The sequence below is a fragment of the Pararge aegeria genome, chromosome Z (assembly GCF_905163445.1).
Source record: "Pararge aegeria chromosome Z, ilParAegt1.1, whole genome shotgun sequence".
Classification (NCBI taxonomy): domain Eukaryota; kingdom Metazoa; phylum Arthropoda; class Insecta; order Lepidoptera; family Nymphalidae; genus Pararge; species Pararge aegeria.
Window position 1 is genome coordinate 20,589,574 of NC_053208.1, and position 7,248 is coordinate 20,596,821.

A 7,248-nucleotide genomic window follows, 5' to 3' on the forward strand; every position below is an offset into this window, starting at 1 on the left:
ATGCCAACTTTAAACGCCTGTTGTTAACTACTAGGCGCCGCGCTGGGGTGAACAGGTAAAGCGGCGATAGTCCAACGGGTAGGACTTTTCAGTTGCGCTTTTTTTTCTGCAATAAAAATATCACTTGCATTGACGGTGAAGGAAAACATCGTGAGGAAACCTGCATGCCAGAGAGTTATTCATAATATTAGCAACAGGTGTGTTGAGTCCACCAATCCGCACCAGGCCAGCGTGGTGGACTATAACACCTTCTCTTTGTGGAAGGAGACTTGTGCCCTGTAGTGGGCCAGTAACGGGTTGATATGATCATGACCGAGTAATCATTACGGGAAAAGCTGCGGGCAGTGTTCGTTTCTAATAAAACGAGTAAGGTCTTATTAGAATTATTAGGATTAATTTTTAGAACTTTTTTAAGGCTATTTAGCTAATAGTTCGTTTTCAATTTACGCAGACGCAGCTGGTAGGCTCAGAACTCTTTTATTTTCAACCGACTTAGAAAAAAGGAGTAGGTTCTCAAGTCGACTATATATTTTTTTTTGTATATTTGTTACTCCTTTTCCGATTTTAATGATACTTTTTTTGTTTAGTACGTCATACTTCAGAGGTGGCTCTATTTCAATTTTGTAAATATTTATTCGATGGATTCTGGAGAAATCTCCAAATATTATAGGCACACCAGCAATTTGAGTATATTTTTGAAGAAGAAGACAAAAAAAGTCTCACTTTGTTAACCAAAAAAATTAAAGAAATAATGAATTCTACAGCATTTTTAAGTAATTTCCAAGTTAAATATAAAATTATTAGTTTATGCTTTAAGTATGTACAACGTGAAAATGAAAACAGAAATAATATTTCAGAGGCTTCAGAGGGGCATTATTTAAAGTCTCTGAGACTTATTTGTGAAACGGAAACCCTAATAGCCTTTGAGTAAACCATTGCGATAGTTTTTACTGAAAGAAATCAAATACAGTCCTAACATCACGTGCAAAAGTAAAATCAAGTGACCCCGGTCATTTTATTAGGTACGCGTCGCGTAGTGTAGATACTATGCGCGTGTCGGTCTTTTTAGAAGTAAAACTTCTTTATCGGGGTTGGAAAAAAATTTAGTGTAACATTTTTCAGTTACGCGTCACATTTTTTCGTTACGCGCCGTCTTTTTCTTGTCCCAACCACGGTTGATTCGAGTTTATTCGAACTTCAAATGCATTGCAAAATTTAAACGGCTGAAGACGTAAGCATATATCATAATGCTAATGATGTTGTTAACATTGTAACTTCATCGATAGATTTTTCTGTTCTTTCTCCTGACTTATGTATGGCTCAATGCCAAATGGAAAATAGGATGAATATTTTGATTGTTGCACTTTATATACCTATCTCCAAATCAGAAGTTGGACGATATTATTAATTTTTTTCTTCCTCCTCCCTCTTCGTGCCTCTTTACTCGGTTGCAATAACGATAAAAAACGATCTGCATTAGAAAAATCTTTGAAGCTAGTTGAATTTTTGAAAGATTATTTGAATTTTATATATTATTAAAAAAAGTCCTCAAACATTAACAACAAGATCCGGCACTAAAATTGCTGGAGTTTTTATGGAATGTAAACAATATTTAACGGCCGACTGGCGCAGTGGGCCGCGACCCTGCTTTCTGAGTCCAAGGCCGTGGGTTCGATTCCCACAACGGGAAAATGTTTGTGTGATAAACATAAGTGTTTTTCAGTGTCTGGGTGTTTATATGTATATTATAAGTATTTTATTTATATTACCTATTCATAAAAATATTCTTCAGTCATCTTAGTACGCATAACACAAGCTTACTTTAGGGCTAGATGGCGATGTGTGTATTGTCGTGGTATATTTATTTATTTATATTTATATTTCATATTTCAGTTACCATAAGCCATAATAATAATATTACAATTAAATTAAAGCTTAAATTATCTTAGTAGTAATAAAGTAAAATGACATAATTGTATTATTTGTATTCATGTCCATGATAAAAGCCTTTTGTTAAACTTTATCTAATTTAACTTTATTTAATCAGTTTCTGTAAAGTTGCAGTAGATCATTTTTCGAAAAATAAGGTCTTTAAGAAGTTTCACTTTTTACGTGTGTACACTAGTACACGCACACATTTTTTTTTTGGTTGGCATTAGTTTGTATGGAAAAACAAATATGCTTCTTTTCATAATATTTTCACAGCGTGATTCTTTATGATGTACTAGCCCGCGACTTCGTCTGCCTTTGATTTTGTTTTTTGATGTGGCATTCAATTTAGTTGTAGTTCTAAAAAAATTTAAAGTCGTTAGTATCACTATGCCTGAGAAATGAGAGGTTTGCTGCTATCCGCTGAGTTCTGTCCTCTATCTCCAACCACATTCAGATCTGCACAAAGATGAACACAAAGTTTGAGCAAAATTAAACACTTATATAAACTCTATAGTACTAAAAAATAGGGGTGTAAGGGGGTGTAGTACCAGTCAGCCTCCCAAAATGCCAACCTCACCTGCACGTGGTGCACCCTGCCGTCTAACCGACGAGGCTCTGGCGACCGACAAGTGGCGGAATAACGACTTCAAATTGGCTAGACTGAATAAATGGCACAGACCGGTGTCGGGCAGCAGCGACGCCGGTGCGATCAGTCTAGCCCTGCGATGACCAACCCGCCTGCCCAGCGAGGTCATTACCGGGCAAATCTTTGTACGAATGGAGAAAAGAAAGCCACAGCCCCTAGTCCCCGGCAGCCCCGCTATTCCTGGCTCTGGCAGCGGTTATGGTAACGGCGGGCAAGGGGTGTCAAGAATCTCCGGAAGAGAGGTGGACAGATGACATCAGGCGAGTAGCTGGGAGCCGTTGGAGGCAAGCGGCCCAGGACCATGCATTGTGGAACTCCCTACAAAAGACCTATGTCCAGCAGTGGACGTCAATTGGTTGAGATGATGATGATGATGGTGTAAAATCGTCAAACACTATCATCCCCTCTCCCAAAGGAACCGAGCTTAATGTCGGGTTAAAAAGTATCCTATATTACTTCTAACACTTCCAAAAACATGTGTACAAAGTTTCATGAGGATGTAGTTAGGAAGTAGTTTTTGCGTGAAAGCGTAACAAACAAACTTACATTGATATTTATAATATTAGTAGGGAAGTAGGGAAGTTATACCTATGCAAGCTTCAACAGTATTTCGTAATTCCGTTACACGTTTGTATATTAGTTGGTCAAAAAAGTTGGTTTTTTATTGTGCAAACAATTTTTAAGTTAATAAATTAACTTTCTTTAATATGTTGTTCGCAATAAAATTTTATGGTCAAAAAACAAAAACAATTAAATTTTCATACTCAACATATTATTAGATGAAAACCGGGGTTTAACCGGTAATACGCTGATTAAAGTATTTGTTTATACTCTTTATTCGACCACTTGTAGTGGACAAGTTAAAGAAACAAAAGACATATAATAGAAAAACAAAGACAGAAGCGGCCTTATCGCTAAGTAGTAGTAAAGACATTCATAATAATGAACAACTTTTGGTCTACAACCATTACAGCTGTGTTTACATTTAAGGTCAAATGCGGTCACGGTTTACTGTGGCAACAGTAGAATGAAAAAGTTTATGGTCCTAGATAATATTAAAACAACGTTTAACACACGTGTAAAAGTTATTTCAAATCCTTACAATTACTGAAGAGGTAGCAATTTTTTTTCAAATTATCTTTGAAATGACAAGAAACTTACGTCATCTACAATTATTATCATTCCTCTAAGGCGAGTATATTAGTTATACTTTGGTATTTTTATGGGCATCTGTTTTCCAAATAACCTTGTTATAAAATGAAACCATAATGCAACAATTTGCAATTTGAGATCCCACACAATCAGTGTTAAGCTAGGTTAAGCCAGGTGTGCGAATATTTTTCGCGGAACAGTTCATACGGTATCAAAATTATTATTGCTAAAAATAAACTATCCCAGCTATTACACAAAATATTCTGAAATTGTATTGCATTTTCAGTTTTTATAAAATAAAGTGAGGTCACGTGTACCATAGTAATATTCGATCAACTGAAACTTTATATAAGTATGTAAATCTTTTGTACACGTGTTTGTCACCTCCTCCTCCTTAACGACTGGACCGATTAGGATGAAATTTGGTGTGTAAATATATCAATGGATTTCTGAATGGTTTGAAAATGTTATTAGTTCCGGTATGTGCTCCAACAGGCTCATGCGATGGCGATACAATATGTCACTGATAAAGAGTGCTTAACATTTCTTTTTAAACTCAATTATTAAGTTACTCAAAAAATCCTTTTTTTTAAGTAACTAATAATTGAGGTTGTTATTATTGTAAAAAAGTTAATGTAATCTATCTAATGTTAAAAAGATATAAATTTTATTCGTTACTATAGATTTTAATATGTATATTTTGTCTTTTTTGAAGCGATAATTGCCCAGCAACTTTTCGGTTTGGCGAAAGACAGACAGTTACCTATATAAATAAAAAAATCTTGTATATAAAATTCTTGTGACACAATGTTAGTAACCATAGGTATTCCTCCGAAACTGACAGACCGATTTTTAAATTTTACATGCGTATTCAGTAGGTCTGTACTCTCTATTTTTCATACACTTAAGTGATAAAGGTTGTCGATCCTAACATTTCATTTTTATTTTTTGGAAAAAAAAATTGTTTACTATTTGGCATCCCAAAATATTTTCCAACATCCACATAAGAGCGGACAAAGTTGCGGTCAACAGCGGGTGAAATGTATGGCGGATAACGCCCGACCTCCGATAGTGGAGAGATACCATAAGGACAAGAAGCATGTGCATAATCAGCTCAATTGGAAACCGGAAAGTGGGTCAACTGAAGACTCCTCGGTAAAAATTATTATTGTCAAAAAATGTTTCATTGGAGAGAAAGTTTCATTGTTTGGTCGAAAGCTTCAACCGTAGCTACCATTCTACCGACAAAGACGTGCCGCTAAGCGATCAGCGTTCCGGTACAACGTCGCGTAGAAACCTTTTGGGATTGAATATAAATAAATAATAAATACACTACGACACTACACATATCGCCATGTAGCCCCAAAGTAAGCGTAGCTTGTGTAGCGTAGCCATAAGGCTAAGATGACTGATGAATATTTTAAAGAATAATATTCATCAATCAAACTCGTATAATACACATATAAACACCCAGACACTGAAAAACATTTATATCATATATACACAAACATTTTCCAGTTCTGGGAATCGAACCCATGTCCGTGGAATCAGAAAGCAGGGTCGCTACGCCTGCCGGCAATTACTTCAAAAAAAAAAAAAATTAATTATAAACTAAATATAATTTTTTGGACGGGCTTAATAAATGTGTCCCTTCGGTAATTCAAATCGAAGTTAAGCTCCTAGGTTTTTCAAAAGAACTCCATATGAACTTACATTTGGCAGTTAGACGTCATTAAACACTGCCCGTAACTCTGAGCACTTAATGCTCATGGCGAGTCGCGTACTTTAATATTCAACGGTCTGGGCCGGTAATTTTAGCCTCAACATAAAGTAATTAAAAAAAAAAAACTAAACCCTGAAATAAAGAAACTAATGAAGAATAAAAATAATATAAAAAGGCATCAAAAGAAAGAAACAAAAACGCACCATTTATGCCTGAGGTAATCGAAGAATCATGCTTTAGCTCTGTCCCATAGGAACTGTGCCTTTTTTATTTTATTTTCTTTAATTGGAAAACCAATAGTTTTAATTACTAATTGGTTCAAAAATTCTTTGCCTTAAAACTATGAACAGGTCCTAGGCCTAGGGACAGGGGTTCGACAGATAACACTAATAACAGGTTTCCACATATAAGGATTTTATTATTTTGCATTCACTCTGCTTTCGCGGCTCCCCGCAGCCTGTCGACCCGGGCCATGCCCCTTTTGGCCCTAGGGTTAATATGCCCATGCTCAAAGGATGTTCAGAGTCACTAAATACAATAGCTGAAAGTGCCTCTCCCGGAAAATGTACCTATGTAGGTATTTCCCTTTAAAACCCTTCCTTACAAAGAGTGAGCTCTGAATTAAGATCATACAGAACCCTCATAATGCCATTATTGCATGCAGTGCATTGTGTCCGAAAACAGTGAAAACCCACCGCGCCGGGGGCCGACCTACGATGCGTTTACCGGTGCGAGATCGCCATTCCAGCACCTTAAGACCCCAAGTCCATCGGTTCTGCGAGCTATGTGCCCAGACCATTGCCACCACTTTAGCTTCGCGACTCGCTGAGCTATGGCGGTAACTCTAGTTCTTTTACGGATTGCCTCATTTCTATCACGATACTCCTAACATAGCACTTTCCATCGCTCGCTGAGTGACTCTGGAGCCTTCTTATGAGCCCAAAGTTAGCGACCACGACTGTGATCCGTAAGTCATCATTAGCAAAACGCACTGTTCGAAGACTATGGTCTTCAGGCACTGAGGGATTTTTGGACGAAATGGTGTCACGAAGTTTCCCGAACGCTGCCCATCATGGATTCAGCGGTTTACCTCTTTCTCAAAACTTTAAGAACATTTGAGGTAAATTAATTACTGTCAACTGCTAAATGGTATGAAGTGACTAACCGCCCGTTTGAAGAAACCCTAAAAAGTGGAGTGATTTTCGATGCTTTAGTATTAGTCGTGTACACGGTTTCTGTATGTTCTTTATTCTGAGTTTTATCTATGCTGCGAATCGGACTCGCTGGCAGAGTAGTAAATATTACTAAAGGCCTTTACTCAACGCCGACTTCAGCAACAAATTTTAACACTGAAAGCAGAGGTTTTTGAAGACTTTCCTGGCGCAGCGGTGAGCGCTGTGATTCTATTGATTTTTGGGTGTATAGTTTAAAGATAACTGGCATACTCCCTAACAGGTTAGCCTGCTACCATCTCAGGATGCAACATCACTTACCACCAGATGTGATTGCAATTTGCAGACACGCGCTAACTTTTAGAGAAAAAGGTTTATATCATAATAAGTAGCCAACGCTTGTCCACTCTTTGTACATACTACTGAAATAATTATATTCAAATACAAAAATTATCCAACAAAGCACTTATGAAGCTTTCATTCATATTAAGGTGAGAATTTAGCCAGGTTATTTTTTTTTGTTATAATCATCTGACAGCCATTTAATATTTGATTTAGAGCGACTCATACCTATAGTTTTAACTCATAGACATAGTTTTTTTTTATCGAATATAAACTTATTA